Here is a 17729-nt window from a genome sequence, read left to right as displayed (position 1 = left end):
GGGATCCCTGGGTGGCGCAGCGGTTTGGCGCCTGCCTTTGGCCCAGGGCGCGATCCTGGAGACCCGGGATCAAATCCCACGTCGGGCTCCCGGTGCATGGAGCCTGCTTCTTCCTCTGCCTGTGTCTCTGCCCCTCTCTCTCTCTCTGTGACTATCATAAATAAATTAAAAAATTTAAAAAATTAAAAAAAAAATAATAAAACATTCTGGTGCCCCTGGTTGGCTCAGTCAGTTAAGCATCAGACTCTTGATTTAGCTCAGGTCATGATCTCAAGGTTGGCAGATGGAGTCCGCTTGGGATTTTTTCTCTCCCTTTGCCCCTCATCTCCCTTCTTGCACTCTGGTGCTGTCTTAAAATAATAATAATAACATATGTAAAACATTCAATACAAACCACAAGGATAAATTTAGAAAATAACCAGTGTAGACATATTTATTGAGGGAAAGAAACATACTAGTTCAGAATTAGCAAGGTTGATAGAAAACATGAAATCTAGATATTGTGCTTTATATCTGCTTAGGAGATAAAAGTGGCAGAATGAGAGAATATTGAAGAGGACAAGAGAGCAGCAAAGACATGAGCCATTACCCCAAAATGAGAAAGAAGGACATACAAAGAAAAAGACCGTTACAAATAAAAAATAAACTAATGGATTGTGTGGCACATTCTTATTTTAAAACTAAAGATGTTAGATTTTGTGCATTTTTCAAATAAAGACATAACTTATTAATAACTCTTTCTGGATATAGAAAAAAAATCCAACATCTTTTAAGCCTGATGTCTCATTTGTTCTAACTTTCAGCCCTCAACAAAGGTAACCTTTACACACAAGATGTACAATTGAACTTAACTAATTCTACATGCCTTGTATAATCACCAATCTCATTTCTTGTATCATTCTGGAACAAAGAGCTCATTGTAATAATAATGATAGATTTATTGAGGCAAATCAAAAGATCTCTGACCATGAGTGATATTTGGAACACATGTCCTTGTTGATAAAGTCCACCTCTGGTCAAAGAAATTCAGGTGTTCTTTCAAATATAATTCAGTTTTCCCCCCTTTTTCTTTTTTTCCTAAAGCAAACGTTCTTAACCAAAGGCTTTTTGGTGGGTGTTCTCAGGGAATCTGTGAACTACTGAAATTATATAATTTTATGTCCATTTTTCTTTGGGAGAGATCTGTAACTTACATTTGCTTTGCTCAGTCTACATTTTGCCATCCTATTTTACCTTCTTCCCATTCTAGATTATCTTGCTTGAGACTATTTCTATGAAAACTAGAAATATTTCTAAGAATGCTTCAATTTTGTCAAGCCTTAGGGCATCGGTCATAATATTATACCATTGCTGGGGACATAGGATTGGGCTTTGCGGTAGAAAACCCTTGGCCTGAATGCAGGCTCTGCCACTTGCTGGCTATATACCTTGAGTAAATTATTTAATCTCTCAGAAACACTATCTATACAAGGAATATCTGTAACAGATTCATGAGGAATAAAAGTTATGAAGTGTATAAAGAATTTACCTGGGGATCCCTGGGTGGCTCAGCGGTTTGACGCCTGTCTTCAGCCCAGGGCGTGATCCTGGAGTCCCGGGATCAAGTCCCGCATCCGGCTCCCTGCATAGAGCCTGCTTCTCCCTCTGCCTATGTCTCTGCCTCTCTCTCTCTCTGTGTCTCTCATGAATAAATAAAATCTTTTTTTTATTATTATTTATTTATGATAGTCACAGAGAGAGAGAGAGAGGCAGAGACACAGGCAGGGGGAGAAGCAGGCTCCATGTACCGGGAGCCCGATGTGGGATTCGATCCCGGGTCTCCAGGATCGTGCCCTGGGCCAAAGGCAGGCGCCGAACCGCTGCGCCACCCAGGGATCCCTAAAATCTTTTTTTTTTTTAAAAAGGAATTTATCTCTTAGACGCAACCTGATACATAATAGGTGTTCAATGGGAATTATTTAAAAGCATACAGCTTTCAGAGAGCAGAACGGTAAATTCATGTATAATTAAATTCCTCCCATCCATCTCCTTTCATCCTTAGAGGTAGCTGCTATCATTAATCACTGTTCATCATAATGCATAAGTATGTATATATGTATTCATATATGCATGTATGTATTCATAAATGACTATAGTAACTTGCCCTTTCGCCTGCAGAGCATAATGCAAATTTCTGTTCTATATCATCACCAACATTGGGTATTTTCAGATTTTTTCATTTTTTGCTGCTTTTGTTGGTTTTAGAATGCTATCTGGTATATTCACTTGATATTTCCCGGTGGGGTGAGGATCTCCATGCTTACTCTCCATGTTTTTATTTGCTCATTTTCCTAGTTTTTTTTTCTGCTTTTGATGTATAGAAGAATATATACATAGCCATTTTGGATTTGAATTCTGTATTGATTATGTGCAGTTTATATACATACTTTTTTTTTTTTTTTAAGATTTTATTTATTCATGAGAGAGACAGAGAGGAAAGGCAGAGACACAGGCAGAGGGAGAGACAAGCTCCATGCAGGGAGCCCGATGTGGAGCTTGATCCTGGGTCTCCAGGATCATGCCCTGGCTGAAAGCGGCACTAAACTGCTGAGCCACCCAGGCTGCCCTATATACATTTTCTATCAGTGGATTGCTTTATTACTCTGTTTATAGTAGGGTTTCTCAGTCTCTACAGTATTGACATTTTGAGTCAGATTATACTTTGTTGTAGAGACTGTTCTGTGCCTTGTAGGAAGTTTAGCAGCATCCCTGACCTCTATCCACTAGATGCCAGTAGCACCTCTCCAGTCACGACAATCACAAATTTCTCCAGACAGTGCCCAGTGTCCCCTGGCGGGGGGAGAGGGGGCAAAATTGCCCCTGATTGAAAACCACTGGTTTATAGTGACTCTGTTGTGTAGTTATTTATCTTTAAGAAAATTTTATCCCACAAACTTTTAAGTTTTAACCCTTACATGTAGGTATTTGATCCACTCTGAGTTAATTGTTGTATGTGATGTTAGGTATGGTCATTCTTTTGCATGTCGACATCCAGTTTTCCGAGTGACATGTGTTGTAAAAACTGTCCTTTTACAATTGAATGGTTGCGTACCCTTGTCAAAAATCATTTGACCATATATGCAAGGGTTTGTTTCTGTGCTCACTATTCATCTATATGTCTACCTTTGTGCCAGTACTACACTATTTTGAATACTGTATTTTATAGTAAGTTTTGAAATTAGGAAGTGTGAGTCCTCCAGCTTTGTTCTTTTTCAAGGTAGTTTCAGCTATTTAGGATCCCTCTGTATGAAATTTAGGGTATATTTTTCTATTTCTGCATTGGTGTCTTGATAGAGATTGTGTTGAAAGCACCTTGGGCTTTCATTTTTTATATAGGTACATGATAATTCCTTGTATAGTGCACTATAATTTCCTAACATCTCTTATCAGTAGCCACTTAGGTTGTATCCAGTAGTTTGCTATTACAAGAGTCCTGCAGTAAATAGCCTTTTACATTGCATGTGTGTAGAATAGTAACCATGAGGTAAATTCTTGAAACAAGAATTAGTCAATGATATGTACATTTGCAATTTTTACAGATTTTGCCTAAAAGTCCTCCATAAAGACTGTAACAATTTATGCTCCCACCAGCAATGTATGAGAGTAACCGTTCAACTATTTGAACATATTTTCAAACATCTTTTAAAAACTTTTAATTGTAAGGACCCCTGGGTGGCTCCGTGGATGAGCATCTGCCTTTGGTTCAGAGCGTGATCCCAGAATCCGGGGATCAAGTCCCACATTGGGCTCCTTGTATGGAGCTTACCTCTCCTTTCTCTGCCTCTCTCTGTGTCTCTCATAAATTAATTAATTAATTAATTAAGAAAAACTTTTAATTGTAAAACATAGTACACATACAAAAATTTTACATAAAACAAATTAATTGCCAATTAGTTATAGAGAAAACACCACTTGTTATCTCTGCTAGATTATGAAAGAACTTTGCCAGCCATGTACCTGTTCCAGCTACAACTCCTTCCTCCCATCTTGAGTTTTATAGGAATCACCTTTTTGCTTTTGCTTATAGTTTTGTAAGCATTACAAATTCTGTTGATTAATATTTGCTGCTTTTAATCTATATGTAATCCTATCCTGTCTCTCCCATACCCATGCAGTTTGCTCAGGACATTGGGTTATTGATCTGTAAACTTTTCTACACTCTGGATTTTGCTGCTGTCAGATCTATAGGCTTGACCAGGTTCAGTTGCAATATTTTTGGAAAACTTAACTTCATAGGTGGTAGTGTGTTCTTTCATCAGAAGAACGTGTATATTTTCTCTTTATGTAATGATAACAGCCATTATCATTATTGCTAAATACTTAGCTCCATTAATTTATTGGGGATTACAAAATGGTGATTTTTTTATTATTATTCAATCATTTCTTGATGTGTTGGCTGGAATGCTTCTATAAAGAGAAACTGGCCATCTAGTGGCACAATTTATATAGGAAAGACAAACCTTTGATTTTTGTCCTTTTTTTAAACCAGTTTTCAAAATGAGAATTTATTTTGTCCTCCTCTAAAGGTGAACAATTACCATTTAGTGTAGATTTAAACAAGTTTGAAGTACTGTTTTCTATACTATTGCTATTGTTGACCACACTGTCCTATCTGTGGCCAGTTGAATCTCTTCAAGTTGTCTCTGAGTCCTGAGTGTTCCTGGTAGTCTTTGATAATTTCCTGTGTATCTGATATGATAGGATCTAGCATGAAAAGACTAATCTTGTACATTTTTCTGCTGCCATTTCACCAAGAACTTTGGTTTCTTTTAGTGGCAAATAGTATTTCCAGAGCAGAATCTTGTGCTAGGTAAGTCATGGATAATGGGTTAATTGTTTTTTGGCCTTTTTGGTAGTTAAAGCTGAAAGACTTTGTATATTTAAATACATAGATCATGGGCAAATATATAAATTCTATAAATATAGCATGAACACTTAATATCACTATATTATGTAAATAAATTTGTACATCTTCTAAATATGATTTATGATTTAATATTTTGTTATGAGTAGGTATTAGTATAAATGATAGAATTTTCAAGCATACAAATTATGTTATATAAATACAAAAATAGCTTTTCAAAGATAAAATACATTATGAATTTATACTAATTCATACTAATTCAAATCCACAACTATATAGAGTTTTTTACTTAACCTCCTTTATATCTTTATCTCCTCAAAACTGAAAATCCTGGTTCCTACTAAAGAACTGATAATCTTCTGTTTCTCCGTTCCCATTCTGCTTACAGTTCTCTTCCACCAAATTCTATTAGTTTTCAGTTTTATTACTTGTATGATTTAAAGGAATCAATTTTTGTTACTAAATTATTTGTGTATATTTCAGATATACTACTTTTAAAAAATGATAGAATTTTAAAAGTTTAAAGGGCTGTGGAAATACTTGCTTCAGGATTTCCCAATTTAGAAGAGTGGTACCACTTAGAATCACCTAGGAATCTTAGTGAGCTAGAATGAAGGTGGGAAGACCATTTATAATGTTTTATATGCATGTGTTCATTTTCTTTTTTGTTCTTCCACCCAGGAGACACTTATTGAGGCCCTCATGTATACTAGGATGCTGCTGGTACTTACTGACATAGACATAAGTAGACATTTATGAAAAAGAATTCAGATCACCCTATTTCATTGAAGAAAATATTCGTAATTATTAAAATGGATATTGAGTTTTCCCTATCTCATGCTTTATAGCAAAATGTGGCTTAAGATAACTAGTAGTAGTATGAGATGCAGGTAGTACTTTACAAAAAGGGGCAAATGATACTTAAAATTATAGCTTACAAAGTTTTATTTTTTTTTTCTGCAGAACTATGCTAGGTTGAATAACCTCCAAAGTCTTGTGAATATTTGGTTGAGGCTGGTTCTGTAATTAGATCCCGGTGAGGCAACTAACACTACTGTGCTCAAAGACCTGTAATTTTTGTTGTATGCAAACATCTTTTATTTCTTTTATTTTTAGAGAGAGAGAGGAGAATGCATGGGAAGGGCAGAGGGAGAGAGAATCCCAAGCAGGCTCCACAAGCACTCAGTAGCATGGAGCCTGAGGCAGCTCCATCTCACCACCCTGAGATCATGACCCGAGTTGAAACCAAGAGTCAGTCCTTAACCAGGCACCCTTGCAAACATCTTTTAAAGACCATTTGATGGAGACTCTTGGGTAGCTTAGTGGTTGAGCATCTGCCTTCAGTTCTGGGTGCGATCCTGGTACCCGGATCAAGTCCCACATCAGGCTTCCTGCAGGGAGTCTGCTTATCCCTCTGCCTATGTCTCTGCCTCTCACTCTGTGTCTCTCATGAATAAATAAATAAAATCTTTTTTAAAAAAAGACTATTTGATGATCATGCATATATGTGCATGTGTGCTTGCTTCCCAACTGGGCCATTTCTGTTAATGCCAACATATAATGGAAGGAAATACTGGCTTTGGAGCCAAGAAAACTCTGGCTGCACCATTTGTAGTATCTGAATCCTATTTGTAATATAGCAATGTAGTAACCATATATAATTTGAAATGTTACATCAGATTAAGTGGAAGATTTTTTTTTTTAAGCACATCTAGTAAACATTACTCAAAGACTGGATTTCCACTCATTAGCCGCCATATCTGAAGAGATGTTCTTTTTTAAAATATTTTTTTGAAAGATTGTATTTTAGAGAAAGCACATGTGAGCATGTGGTGGGTGGTGAAGGGGAGAGGGAGAGAGAATCTTAAGCAGGCTCCACATTCAGTGCAGAGACCTGCATGGGGTTCAATCTTGTAACCCTGAGATCATGACTTGAACAGAAATCAAGAGTCAGATACTTAACCAACTGAGCCACCTAGGGTCCTCTGAAGAGATTTCTTCATTATGCCCACTTCCTCTACCTTCTAACTAGGATTTCCTTTGTTTTTTTCATTATTTTCTTTTCCATTTACATAGATACTATGTAATCCATTTCACCTTAATCTCATGATTGAACTGTTGTTATAGTGTGTATTTGCATAGTGTAGACAAGTATTTGTTTTACGTTAAAGAATTCCCTGTAAAATTCTTCTGACGTGAAGAATAATATAGAATAATATAATGAATATTCTTGTGCCTACCAGCTAATGAAGAAATAATTGCCAATAAAGTTGAAGCCCTCATTTATACCTGTATGATTGCATTTCCCTCTCTTTATATCTTGCCTTCTACCCAAAGAATCATCGTCCTAAATTATTGTAGATTAAGCCGTTAGTGTATTATTTCAAAAATAATACACTTCTCTATCCAGAAATGATACAGATATTCTAAAAGTTTTAAAGCTTCACATTTTATATTTGGGTTATTAATCCATGGGGACTTACTTTTTGAGTATGGTATGAAGTATAGAGATCCAATATTTTTCCCGTCACATGGATAACAATCAGCATAATTTACTTGAACAGGCTTTCCTCTGATGTATATGTAACTGATATATAAAAGTTTTCCAAGATATCTCTACACGTGACAGTTTTGTAAAATATGTTACTATTCTTGAAAAGTCTGTTTGTTTGTTTTTTTCAGTATTTAGACTATTAGGCCAAATTTATTCTTTGTGTTCAAATTTTCTAACTCCTCAGTGGTGTATATGTGTGTGTTGGATACAATTAGTAAAACAGACGTGTTAAAATTTCCCAATAGAGTGATTGATGTATTTTTTCTCTCTCCTAGTAGTTCTTTCCATTTTTTTTCCATATATTTTTGAAGCTGAACAATTAGGTGCATAAAAAGTAGAATTTTTACATCTTTCATATGAATTGATGCTCTTATTCTGTATAATACCCCTCTAGCCATGTTTTTCCCTTTTATCTGATACGCATATAGCAATACGAAATTACTTTGGGTTGGTATTCTCCTGGGATACCTTTTTTATGTGTCTTTTTTAAAAGTCAATTTTGTACTATCGAAGATGGAAGAGTGTAATGAATTCTCCTGTGTCCATCACCCACCTTCAACAATTATCAATTTAACTTTGAACAAGAATTTGAACAATTATGCTAGATTTTATATTGATCCCATCCTATTTTTCTCTAACAAATCAAACATTTTTGTACCTATTTTATATAGTTAATATTTATTTGGATTTTCCCACATACTTACTAATATATCTGTTCATCATTCCCTTTTGCATCCCATCCCTTCCATTTTGGATAATTTTACTTTTCCCCAAAATTCAATTCATCTTCTAAAATTTACCTTGATAAGGATTTCTTGGTGGTAAGTGATATATATTTGAAAATGATAGTATTCAAAATATAAAAACTTTGTCTTCATTCTTGAAAAATACTTTGATATAGAATTCTAGGCTATATTTGGGTTTTGGTTGGTGGTTTGCTTTTTTGTTTTGTTTTTTGCATGTTTAAGATACTACAGCCCTGTCTCTAGCTCTCATTGTTGAAGTCAATGAAGTTAGTCATCTAATTTCTGGACCTTTATAAGTGGTACATCTTTCTTCTCTAGTTTTTTTTAGGAAACTTCTCTTAAAAAATAACATGCATCCAAAAAGTACAAAAAAATCATAAATATATTTCTTGGTGAATTTTTAATAATTAAAAATCACTCACATAAACACATCCAGATAAATACATTACCAGAGTCCCAGAAGTCCGTCTTGTAGTCCTTCCCAGTATTTACCATCCAGAGATAATCACTCTCCCATCTTATATCATGATTGATTAGTTTTTCCTTATTTTGAACTTGTACATAGATGGAATAATAAAATACACATTTTTTTGCATCTAGCTGCTTTTGCTCAGTACATCTACAACTCTTCATTCTCATTGCTATAAAGTATTCCATTACAGGAATATATACAATTTAGCCATTTTACTGTTAATAATCATTTGATTTGTTTCCAGTTTTTGCCTATTATAGATAGTGACACTTTTCTTTAGTGACATGTGTACTAATTCTATTGTATACGTATGTAGGTGTGGAATTGCTTGTAGTAAGAAACTGCCAAATTATTTTCAAAAGTGGTTGTGTCATTTTATGTTCCCACCAGAAATAATATAAAAGTTATGGTTGCTCCATAAACTCATCAACCTTGTTGTTCTGAATCTTTTGGGTTTTTTTAAGGTTTATTTATCTTATGGGGGGAGGGGCAAAGGAAGAGGGAGAATCTTAAGCAGATTCCACGCTGAGTGCAGAGCCAACGCTGGTCTCAATCCCACAACCCCAGATCTTGAGCTGAACCAAAACCAAGAGTCAAATGCCCAACCACCTGAGCCACCTAGGTGCCCTGGTGTTCTCAATCTTTTTAATTTTAGTTATTCTGGTGGATGGATAATATTATCTCTTTGTGGCTTTAATTCAAATTTCTCTGATGACCAATGCGTTTGTTGTCCATTCATGTATCTTCATTTGTGAAGTATCTGTTCACTTCACATGGGTGAAATCCTTCACCCATTTTTTATTGAGATATAACAACATATAACATATTAATTTGAGATCTATAATGTAATAATTCAGTATTTATATATCACAAAATGATCACCACACAGTAAGTCTAGTTAACATCTGTCACCATGGGGTGCCTGGATGGCTCAGTCAGTTAAGTGTCAGACTCTTAATTTTGGCTCAGGTCGTGATCTTGGGGTCATGAGATCTATCCCCACTAGAGATTCTCCCTTCACACCTGCTCATGCTCTTTCGCTAAGTAAATAAATAAAATCTTTTTAAAAACAAAAATATCACCATACATAGTTATAAAACCTTTTTTTTTTTTTTTTTGAGAACTTTTAAGATCTACTCTTTTAGCAACTTTCAAATATGCCATACGGTACTTTTAGCTATAGTCACCATGCTGTATATCTCAATGACTTATTTATTTTATGACTAAAAGTTTGTACTTTTCAATTCCCTTTGCCAATTTTGGTCCCCCCCCCCCCTTTTTTTCCCCTGCCTCTGGCAGCTACCAGTCTGTTCCGTATCTATGAGCTAGGTTTTTTGTGTTTTATTTTTTTTTTAAGATTTCACATATAATATTTGTCTTTCTCTAAGTTATTTCACTTAATATAATGCCCTCAGGATACATCCATGTTGTTGCAAATGGTGGGATGTCCTTATTTTTATAGCCAAGTAATATTCCATTATGTATATATACCATATTTTATTTGCCTATCAGTAGACATTAGGTTACTTGCATGTTTTGGCTGTTATAAACCATGCTGGCAGTGAACATGGGGGGGTGCATATGTTGTTTTGAGTCAGTGGTTTCATTTTCTCTGGCAAATACCCAGAAGCAAAATTGCTATATCATTCGGTAGTTCTGTTTTTAATTTTTTGAGAAACTGCCACGTGGTGCACCAACAGTGTACAAGGATTTCCTTTTCTCCATACCCTTGCCAATACTTGTTATTTCTTGTCTTTTTAATAATAGTCATTCTAATGTTTGAGGTGATATCTCATTATGATCTTGATTTTCATTTCCCTGATGATTAGTGATGTTGAGCATCTTTTCATATACTTGTGAGCCATCTCTACGTAGTCTGGGAAAATGTCTATTTAGATTCTCTGCCCATTTTTTTGTTTTGTTTTGTTTTTTTCTCTGCCAATTTTTTAATAAAGTTTTGGGTTTGTTTTTGCTATTGAGTTGCATGAGTTCTTTATTTTGGATATTAACCCTTTATCAGATAAATGATTTGCAAACAATTTCTCCTCTTTGGTAGATTGCCTTTTTATTTCACTGTTGATTTCCTTTGCTCTTTAGAAGCCTTTTAGTTTGGTGTAGTCTCACTTGTTTTTGCTTTTGTTGGCTTTGCTTTTTGGTATCAAATACAAAAATCATTGCCAATATCAAAGTCCAGGAGCTTGCCACCTATCTTTTTTCCTGGGAATTTTATGGTTTCAGAACTTGTGTTCAAATCTTTGACCCATTTTGAGTTAATTTTTGTGTATAAGACAGTGGTCCAGTTTCACTCTTTTGTACTTGGCCGTCCAATTTTCCCAACACCATTTATTGAAGAGACTGTTCTTTCCCCACTGTGTATATTCTCAACTTCTTTGTTATATAGTAATTGACCATCTGTGCCTGGATTTATTTCTGGACTCTCTATTGTATTCCACTGATCTCTGTGTCTGTTTTTATGCCAATAACATACTGTTTTAATTACTTCAGTTTTATAATATAGCTTGAAATAAGAGAGATGATGCCTCCAGCTTTTTCTTTCTTAAGATTGCTTTGGCTTATTACGGTAATTTTGTGGTTTCAAACAATTTGGGATTGTTTGTTCTATTTCCATGAAAAATGCCATTGGAATTCTGATAGGGATTGCATTGAATCTGTAGATAGCTTTGGATAATATGAACATATTAACAATATTCTTCTAATTCATGAGTATGGAATATCTTTTGTGTTCTCTTCAGTTTTTTTCATCAGTGTCTTGCAGTTTTCAGAATGCAGGTCTTTCACCTCCTTGGTTAAATTTATTGCTGGGTATTTTAGTCTTTTTGATAGATTGTAAATGGGATTGCTTTCTTAATTACTCTTTCTGATAGTTCATTATTAGCATATAGAAACATAACAGATGGGATCCCTGGGTGGCGCATCGGTTTGGCGCCTGCCTTTGGCCCAGGGCCCCATCCTGGAGACCCGGGATCGAATCCCACGTTGGGCCCATGGTGCATGGAGCCTGCTTCTCCCTCTGCCTATGTCTCTGCCTCTCTCTCTGTGTGTGTGTGACTATCATAAATTTAAAAAAAAAAATTAAAAAGAAACATAACAGATTTTTTGTATATTGATTTTTGTATCCTACAACTTTACTGAATTTATTAGTTCTAACAGTTTTTTGATGGAATCTTTTGGGTTTACTATATCTGTCATGTCCTCTGTAAATAGTGATTTTTACTTCTTTACCAATTTGGATGCCTTTTATTTCTTGTCTGATTGCTGCGGACCAGGACTACCGGTATTGTGTAGAATTAAAGTGGTGGTGTTGAATAAAGAATGGGCATCTTTGTTCCTGATCTTAGAAAAAAAGTTTTCAGCTTTGTACTGTCAAGTTTGATGTTAGCTGTGGGCTTGTCATGTCTGGCTTTTATTATATTTGAGGTATGTTTCCTCTATATTCGCCTTGTGGAGGATTTTTATCATAAGTGAATGTTAAGTTTTGTCAAATGCTGAGGGTTTTTTTTTTTTTGCATCTATTGAGGTAATCATATGATTTTTTATTCATTTTGTTAATGTGGTATATCATGTTTATAGATTAGTGGATATTCAATCATTCTTTCATCCCTGGAATAAATGCCACTTGGATCGTAGTATGTGATCCCTTAAATATATTGTTGAATTCATTTAATATTTTCTTGAGGATTTTGCATCTCTCTATATTTATCAGGGATATTGGCCAATAATCGTTTTTTGTAGTCTCTGTCTAATTTTGTTATCAGGGTAATGCTGGCCTTGTAGAATGAATTTGGAAATGTTCCTTCCTTTTCAATTTTTTGGAATAGTTTGGGAAGAATAGATTTAAACTCTTTAAATGATAGGTAGAATTCACCTGGAGCTGTATAATCCTGGACTTTTGTTTGTTAGGAGTTCTTTTATATATATATTTTTAAGATTTTTATTTATGTATTCATGAGAGATACAGAGAGAGAGAGACAGAGACATAGGCAGAGGGAGAAGCAGGCTCCATGCAGGGATTTGATCCCAGAACCCCAGGATCACGACCTGATCCAAAGGCAGACGCTCAACGACTGAGTCACCCAGGTGCCCCTGTTGGGAGTTTTTTGATTATCAATTCAATTACATTGCTAGTAATCAGTCTGTTCAGATTTTCTATTTCTTCCTGATTCAGTGTTAGATTACTTGTTTCTAGGAATGTATCCATTTCTTCTTAGCTATCTAATTTGTTGGCATATAACTATCAGAGTAATCTCTTATAATCCTTTGTATATTTGTGGTGTCAGTTGTTACTTTTCTTTCATTTTTTCTTTTATTTGGGTTTGGGGGGGTTGCGGAATCTGGCCAGAGATTTATCAAATTTATTTATCTTTTCAAAGAAAGAGACCTTAGTTTGATTAATCTTTTATTTATTTATTTATTTTTTTTCAGTCTCTACTCCATTTATTTCTGCTCCGATCTTTATTATTTCCTTCCTTCTGTTACCTTTGGCTTTTGTTTTTTCTTTTTCTCGTCCCTTTTGATGTAAAATTAGATTGTTTATTTGATATTTTTCTTGTTTCTTGAGTTAGACCGATACAGCTTTAAAATTCCCTCTTAGAGCTACTTTTGCCACATCTCTTGTATTTTGGAAGATGTTTCCATTTTTATTTGTCTCAGTATTTTTTTATTTCCTGTTTGATTTCTTTATTGACTCATTGGTTGTTGAGTAGCATGTTATTTAGCCTCCGCATATTTGTATTTTTTCATATTTTTTCTTGAAGTTGATTTCTAGTTTCACACTGTTGTGGTTAGAAAAGATTGATACAAAATCTTTTTAAAGTTATTGAGACTTCTTTTGTGATCTAACATGTGATCTATACTGAAGAATGTTCCATGTACAATTAAAAAGAATATGTATTCTGCTGTTTGGGAGTGGATTATTCTGTTTATATCAATAGTCTGTCTGGTCTAATGTGTTTAAGGCCATTGTTTCCTTATTGACTTTCTGTTTGGATTATCTGTCCATTGATATAAGTGGGATGTTAAAGTCCCAAACTATTGTTGTATTTCTGTCAGGTTTTTATATGTCTGTTAATACTTGCCTTGTGTATTTAGGTGCTCCTGTCTTGAGTGCATAGATACAGTTATTATATCCTCTTACTGCATTTATTTTTTTACCATTATGTAATGCCTTTCTTTTTCTTTTGTTATGGTCTTTGTATCTACTTAGTCTGATACAAGGATTGCTACTACAGCTTTCTTTCATTTCTATTTGCATGGAATGTCTTTTTCGATCTCTTTACTTTCAGTTTGTATGTGTCTTTAGGGCTGAAGTAAGGCCCTGCAGGGAACATATGGATGAGTCTTGGTTTTTTATCTGTTTGCCTATGCTGTGCCTTTTGATTGGAACATTTAATCCTTTAAAGGACTTTAAAGTAATTATATTTAAAGATTTTATTTGTTTAGTAATTTATATTTAAAGATTATATTTAAAGTAATTATATTTAAAGTAATTATATTTAAAGATTTTATTTGTTTATTCATTCATGAGAGATATAGGCAGAAGGAGAAACAGCTCCCTGGGGGGAGCCTGATGCAGGACTCAATCCTAGGACCCTGGGATCACTCCCTGAGCCAAAGGCAAATGCTCAACCGCTGAGCCACCCAGGTGCCCCTAAAGTAATTTTTGATAGATATGTACTTACTGACATTTTGTTGTTTTCTGGTGGTTTTTGTAGCTCTTCTCTGTTCCTTTCTTCTCTTGCTCTCTTTCCTTGTGATTTGTTGACTGTATTTAGTGTTATGTTTGGATTTCTTTCTGTGTGTGTGTGTGTGTGTGTGTGTGTGTGTGTGTGGTGTTATGTGTAAATAATGCAGGTTTTTGTTTTGTGGTTTTCATAAGGTTCATCTGTAACACCCTCTGTATATATCAGTCTATTTTTTGATGGCTACTTAAGTTGAACTGTATTCTAAGAGTGCTACATTTTTAACCAACCATTTTATGTTTTTGACATCATATATTACATCTTTTTATTTGTGTATACATTAACTATCATACTTGCTTTTACTACTTTGGTTTTTAATTTTCATACTAGCCCTATAAGTGGTTGATCCAGTACTGTTATTATGTGTTTGTTTTTACCTGTGAGATTTTTTCTTTCACAGTTTTCTTAACTTCAAGTCATGGCCTTTTCTGCTCAAAGAAATCCCTGTGACATTTCATGTAAGGCCGTTTTAGAGGTGATGAACTCTTTTAATTTTTTTTTTTTTTTTTTTTTATCTAGGAAACTGTTTATCTCTCCTTCAGTTCTGAAAGATAACCTTGCTGGGTAGATCATCCTTGGTTTTAGGTTTTATCCTTTCAGCTCTTTGAAGGTATCTGCCATTCCCTTCTGGTCTGCAAATGATCTGCTGAAAAGTCACCTAGAAGTCTTATAGACATTCCCTTGTGTGTAACTAATTGCTTTTCTCTTGATGCTTTTAAGACTCTCTCCCTTTAATTTTTGGCATTTTTATTTCTGTGTTTCTCAATGTGTCCCTCTTTGAGTTTATCTTGTTTGGAGCTCTGCATGTTTCCTGGACCTGATATCTGTTTCCTTCTTGAGTTTAGGGAAGTTTTCAGCTTTTTCTTCAAATAAGTTTTCTGTCTTCCTCTCTCACTTCTTTGAAGAGTTTATAATATGAATGTTAGTACACTTGATCTAGTAGTCACAGAGGTCCCTTAAACTATCCTTAGGTTTAAAAATTCTTTTTTCTTTTTGCTGCTTATCTTGATTTTCACTGCCCTGTGTCCTAAACTGCTGATCAGTTCTCCTCTGTCATCTGATCTGCTTTTGGTTTTCTCTAGTGTGTTTTTTATTTCAGTTATTGTATTCTTTAGTTCTAATTGGTTCTTTTCCATATTTTCTTTCTCTTGAAATTCTCACTCTATTTGCCCATTCTTCTCCTGAGTTTGATAAGCACCTGTACAATCGCTACTTTGAACTCTGTATCGGGTAGATAACTTATCCCTTCATTTAGTTTCTTTTCTAACGTTTTATCTTGTTTTTCTGTTTGTTTGTTTGTTTGGAACATCTTCCTTTGTCTCCTCATCTATCTGACACTGTGTGTGTGTTTTTGTCTGTTAGGTAGATCAGTTACATCTTCAGGTTTTGAAGGAGTGGCCCTTGTGTGAGCTGTGTGCACCATCCTGTTGGCTGGCCTGTGACTGTTGCAGGCATGCTGGTGGGCAAGGCTGGTGACCCAGTCTGCTGGCTGCAATGCCCAGCAGCAATTGCAGCATACACACTGATAGGCGGGGCTGGCTCCTGGCACAGCTGGCTGAGAGGCCCAGACTCAGCTGCTGTGGGTGTGCTGGTATGCATGGCTAGCCCCTGGTGTGGCTGGCAAGGCCGAGCCACAACTATTGCATGCGTGCTGGTGAGTGAGAGCCACTTTGGAGGTACAGCAGTCCCAGCCAAGGCCATCTGCTGGGGTGGGTCAGTTGAGTGGACAGGTCTAGAGGTGAACACCAGGGCAGGAGAGCAGTTCTAGCAAGGCAGATGGAAAGTATCAGAAATGGCACCCACTAATGCTAGAACAGCTAGAAGGTAGCTCCTGTGGTAGGAGGGTAATAATAATAATGGCTCTTACCAGGGCACCTGGGTGGCTCAGTTGAGCATCTGCTTTCAGCTCAGGTCATAATCTCCAAGTCCTGGGATCAAGACTCATGCTCCTTGCTCAGCAGGGAGTCTGCATCTCCCTCTCCCTCTGCCCCTCCCCCCCCACAGTCATTTTCTCTCTCTCAAATAAATAAAATCTTTTTTTAAAAATGGCTCTACCAGCACTTCTGTTTCCAGAGAAAGTTCCTACCAATCTTTGTACTCTCTGCACATGCCCTAAACTTACTAAATCTTCATGTGTGACTTATACAAACTGTTGGCTCTGCTAGATCTAGGAGCTAGTGAATTTGTGTAGGACCCTTTAAGAGCAGCAGTCTTAGTTTCCTATAACCCTCCAGCACTCCCCCAGTTAAGACCCACTGACTTTCAAAGCCAGAAGTAATGGGAGCTTATCTTCTCAGTACAGGTCCTAAGGACACGGTCCGCAATGTGGGGCTTGAACCCTTCACTCTTCAGGGAAGACTGTTGTCCCTGTGGTATCCATCCCACTTGGGTTGTAGCACCAGGGGTGTCAGTTCTGAGCAGACTATGTTCTGCCTTTCCTGTGGCATTTACTTTATATTCCTAGCTGCGGGAGATCTGTTCTGCTCTCACAGAGACTTGCTCTGTAAATAGTTGTAGTCCTGGTGTGTCTATAGGAGGAAGACATTTTCCTCTGGCTGCTTTCAGGATTTTTCTATTTAATTTTGGTTTTCATCATTTTGATTATGGCTGTCCCTATGCATATTCTTCTTTGTATTTATCCTTTTTGGGGATTTCTGAATTTCTTGTAACTAGAAAGTACTCACCCTGTTGAGTGAGTTTTTGGTCATTATTCATTCATTCATTCACTCAGATTTTTCTCTTTCTCTGTTTTTGGAATCAAGTTTAACCTCTTCACTTATCCCAAGTCCCCAAAGCTCCATTCATTTTTTAAAATATTATTTTCTCTGTAAATATTGTCTAATTTCTATTGATGTCTCTTCAAGTTCATGTGCCCTCCTATTATCTTTAAGATGATATTAACCCATCCAGGGAATTTTTCCTATGTTAGATATTGTAATTTCAAATCTAAGATATCCATTTAGTCCTTTTACATACTGTCCACTTCTCTGCTGACTTTTTTATTTATTCATTCCTTATAAGTGTTTTCTCCTTGTGTCCTAGAACATAATTTTAATAGCTACTTTAAATTCTTTGGTTGTAAATTTCAACATGTTGGGTCCTGTCAGGGTCAGCCTCCATTGATGTCTCTGAGTCTCTGAGTATGGCTTGAATTTTCCTGTTTCAAAGTTATGTGAAGTACATTTGGATTTTATCCTAGACATTGTAAATGATGTACTATAAAGACTTTGAATTCTGTTGTATTCCTCCTAAGAAAATTGGGAATTTTTTCTTTTCTTTTTTAAATCCACCCATT

The sequence above is a fragment of the Vulpes lagopus genome, chromosome 14 (genome assembly GCF_018345385.1).
Source record: "Vulpes lagopus strain Blue_001 chromosome 14, ASM1834538v1, whole genome shotgun sequence".
In the NCBI taxonomy this organism is placed as follows: domain Eukaryota; kingdom Metazoa; phylum Chordata; class Mammalia; order Carnivora; family Canidae; genus Vulpes; species Vulpes lagopus.
The sequence above is the reverse complement of the archived record's forward strand: the minus strand, read 5'-3'. Positions refer to the sequence as shown.